The sequence below is a fragment of the Dioscorea cayenensis genome, chromosome 20 (assembly GCF_009730915.1).
Source record: "Dioscorea cayenensis subsp. rotundata cultivar TDr96_F1 chromosome 20, TDr96_F1_v2_PseudoChromosome.rev07_lg8_w22 25.fasta, whole genome shotgun sequence".
Lineage (NCBI taxonomy): Eukaryota > Viridiplantae > Streptophyta > Magnoliopsida > Dioscoreales > Dioscoreaceae > Dioscorea > Dioscorea cayenensis.
Genome location: NC_052490.1, coordinates 31,029,109 through 31,033,935, shown reverse-complemented (window position 1 = coordinate 31,033,935; position 4,827 = coordinate 31,029,109).

Sequence of the window (4,827 nt, the reverse complement as noted above, 5' to 3'; positions counted from 1 at the left end):
CCAGAAGTTCATCTCCAATAAATCCCTATATTTTTAGATTTTATTTAAAAAGGAAAACAAATAATTTGTTTATGACGTCATTTCTTATTTCTGTCAACATTTAAAGTCTATCGATCCACCGTTGGATATGACCCTCTACCAACCAGCTATTTATTTTTATTTATGATTTTTTACTTTATTAAAAGAGGGAACAAACCACCTATTTTATATATGTAAAAAAAAACAAAGATAAATTTTCAATTTTTTTTTTTTAAAAAATGGATAAACCACAAAATGTTCATTTTTCCAAATCAATAAAATAAACATTTTATATGTTTATCTTTTGAGTTTTACTTCATCCGCTGGCTAATCCACATGAAAGCTTCTCTTAATTTCCCCTTTGAAGAGATACTCTGCACCTAAGATTCTCTGTTTTTCACTATTTGTGACTTATGTTGTTGTGTTTTCAGTTCTTTTGTTGTTTTTTTTTCTTATTTGTACTATGTTTAATGTTTTTTTTAATGATGAAAAGTGGATAAATCACTGATTTATTGAGAAAGAAGAAAACATGACAGGGATAAACCACTGATTTTTTGTACTATGTTTAATGTTTTTAATAAATTTGTAGTTTGCATATTTTATAAAAAAATATATAATAAATTTAACCACTAATTAATCAAAAGAAGAATGATTAAGTGATCAACAAAACAAAAGAGATTTTGGACTTTGTTCTTCTGGTGTGTTTGTTTTATGTCTTTTTGAGTTAGTTTCTTTCAATAAAACAGTGGTTTATTCATTTTTTATCAAAAAAAATAAATTAATTAAACAAAACAAAAGAACCAAGCTTCCATGAGAGAATTGGCAATATAATCATTTGACGATTTTTATTATTTATACATCATGTTTTATCCAAATCTTGCTTGAAGGAATAACCTAAGCCCCTTAATCAAAATTTTGTAAAAAATTGTCAAAATTTAAAAATTTGTACAATACTCTTTGTTAATTAGTATATCTTTGTACTTACCTATTTTTTTGATATTTTTTTAAATGGAGGGCCTTATTATTTATTTGGACAAAAAAACTTTTCCCTTGACAAAAATTAATGATTTTAAACATAATTATTCCAAAATGGAAGTTCATATTTACAAAAATAATAATAATAAACCACATTGATCACAAATCAAATGGAACGGTGTAAAGATAACAAATAAGATAAGGACAAAACACAGCCTACTAACAGTGGAAACCTTAAAAAAAAAAATTGAAAACTCTTGATGGTATTTAAATTAGATGCCTGTGGCAACCTCTTTGATATTTTTATAACTGAAAATAAATTTAATGACAAGCTTAAAATTAGAGACGTTGTTCCAAAGAAACCAATATCTCATTGTTGAAATTTAATTTTACCAATTTTGACTATTTACATTTCATAGACTTCCGGACTTCGTCATGACAATGACCTCACCAGCACACAATTAATTCAGTGGTTGTTGGATATCCATCTCTGTCAGAGGAGTTATTTTTATTTTTATAACAAAACATTACATCACACTAGTAAATTACAATAAAGGCATTAAAGAAAATAAACAAATATGCTTTGGACTATGAGTTGGGTGAACAATAACTGGTTTATCCATTTTTATAAAAAAAAAAAAATTGAACAAAGTATTGGTCGCTTTCAATCAAAGGGTAAATTATTTAAACACTTATTTAATTATTCAATTACTTCTATTTGAGTTATCAAATTGTAAAAAATTTTAATTGAGTACCTTAACTTTATATTTGCGTTGAATTGGTCATCTAAATTAACTTTGTTAATAACATATTGACGTGATATGCTATGCCATGCTCTCTTGCCATATCATCATGCCATGCGAATAAAGAATCAAATTAAATAAGTCACATTGTTGCAACTATTTGACTAAAAAATTTAAAAATTCAAAAAATTAAATTTTTTTTTTTGTATATTTGACATGAATATGTTATATGAGTTGATTAAAGAATTTTTTTATCCACGTGGCATGCTATGTGACAAGAGGTATAATGTGGCATGCACATGAACACGCCGTTAACAAAGTTAGCTTGGATGATCCAATTGAAAGCAAATCTAAAGTTAAAAGACTTAATTGAAACTTTTTATAATTCGGTGACTAAAAAAACCAAATAGTTAAATGACTATTTAAATAATTTACTCTAAATAAAATTAGAAGAGATGACCTTCTTCTAATTTTCGGAAGGGTCAAAATAAATTAATATAGAATTATCAAATGGGCCATGCTGCTTAGCTGTGCTTAACTAGGTATTTTCGTGACAGGGGTGGCAAAAGGCTTATAAAGACCTTAAGCCCAAGCATAAAAGATGACCCTAATTAGTTAATAAGAAAAAAATTATTAAAAAAAAGTATTGATGCTACATTTTTTTAAATAGATTTGTTTATTGAGAGGAGGAGAATTAATTATGTATTGTTGCTACATTGGTTTTTGGAAATAGATTTGTTTGTTGGGAGAAAAAAAGAATTAATTATACATTAAAGTAAAAAAAAAATTAAGAACTTAATTTATTACTTTTTATTTTAAAAAAACTAGTTGATGGAAGATTTGAAATCGGTGCCATATTAAATAATTTTTTTTAATATTAATTAACTATACAACAAATTTAATTATTATGAAAGGATAAGATTTTAAAACTTTTAAAAATTTAAAGTTAATAATGAGGCCACAAATTAAATTTAGAAGTTATTATTTATCCGGTATATAGTTATTATTATAATCAAAATGATAAAATTTTAAAAACTATATTGGTTTAAATTTAGATGAGGACCTCAATTTTCGAGGGCCTAAAACGGTTGCTTGATTGGCTTTATCCTTGAGTAGCTCCTGTTTTGTGCTCAAGTCAAGTATGACCTGAACGCCCAGGCCATGTTAGCATTGGGTGTGGGGCCCGCTGTAGATTGGCACAACTAGCAATGCCGCTTAATTATTTACATCTGTTACTTGTACACATTTATTAAATAAACACACAAAAAAAACTTTAGAATATTATATTAGAATTAAAATTTTTTTTTGATGGAAGTGAATAAACCACATGCATCAATTAAAAGAAAAGAGTACAATGTCCACTACAAGTGGAGCAAAACAGAGTACACAGGGAAAAACAGAGCAAAAGCTAACTCAGGTCACTCTGGCTCAAGAGAGCAGCTGGAGACCACAAATACTAGAGAACTACTCCTGCTGATCACCTCTGACCCTTGTCTTCCCACTAAGGAACTCCAAACTCAGCCTAGCTGCGGATGCGACCCCCTCCAGATTTGGTCTCTTGGCTTACGGAACTGCAGAGAACCAATTCAAGAACATATAAATAATTTTCAAAAGCACAGATCGATGAACAGAGAACTTGTTGTTGAAGATACGAGTATTTCTTTCCAACCAAACATTCCACAACAAGGATTTAATCAATAAGTCCACAGCAATCTTGCTGGGAGCAGGAATAAGTGAGCACTAGCTCCCCCACAAAATTGCTAAAAAGCATGGAGGGGGAGGAATACTGAAGTGAGCTGCAAGAAAGGACCACATCCTCTCTACAAAAGGACAGAGCAAGAAGAGATGATTCACTATTTCAATGCTTGCATTGCACAACACACAGGTAGCTATTGGAAGCTTGTTACAACCTCTAGCTGCGAGGTTGTCCAAAGTAAGGATACCGCTGTCCTAAGCAAGCTAGTTAAACACACTAATTTTCGTTTGGCAGAGGCCATACCAAATCACAAGAGTAATTTTGTAGCTGACTCCGCCATTAATGAGAAAATTATAAAGAGACTTGACAAAAAAGGCTCTGTTAGGGGTGAGGGACCACCGTTTGGTGTCTGTAATTCCCTACTTAGTAAGAAGCTGGAGAGGGATTTGAGCCAACAGCGTAGCATGATCAGCTTGAAACCAGGGAGTTTGGGTGAGAAGGAGGAGGTCTTTGACAATACTGTTGGATGTGATTTATATAACGCAAATATACGCTATCGCAAACAAGTAATATAGTGATAAGAGAGTATCGTTCCCACGAGGATTGAGCTTATTAATTACCAAAATTACTAACGCTAATTCTACTTTACTAATGATATTGAAGAGGTTTAATTTAGAAAATCTAATTCAAAGACTAGAGAGAGAGAGAGAGAGAGAGAGAGAGAGAGAGAGAGAGAGAGATAAGGAGAAATCAATGTCAAGAGATTCTAGGGTTTCTGAGTTCACCTAGACTAATTTCACCTAGATCATCTACTTCAATCAATCAATGTTTGTTTCTTATGTTGTCATCAAATTTTCCTAAATTACATATTGATCTTTCTCAAGCATCAATAGCATATTCCACTAGATAAGTTAACATCATTTTGAGATAACTGTGAACCTATGGAACTCATTAAGCTCTAGAAATTTATGATGATACATACAACCTCATAAATATCTCTATCTTATGATGATTGTACAATATTTCAACCAAGACCTAATTCAATTATCACCTCTCAGTCTCAAATCAAATTAATAGTCATGCAATTAGTGATCAAGCAATCACAAGCATTAAGCATAGATTAAAATATCCAACATAGTCTTGAAACATGCATCAATTAAATTAAACAAAGATGAATCTAGGATTTCATAGTCTGGCTATATCATAGCCCTAGAAAAAGTATTTAGAACATAATAATTGCAAAGTTCGACATATTAATAAGGTTCATAATCAAATAAACAAAGAAAAACTAAAAACTAAAGCCTGGCAATGAATCCACGCTGAATCTTCGCTCCCGGCCTCTTGATCTCTCTAATTCTCCTCCCTTTTCGTCTCAACCCTAGCCCCATTTATAAC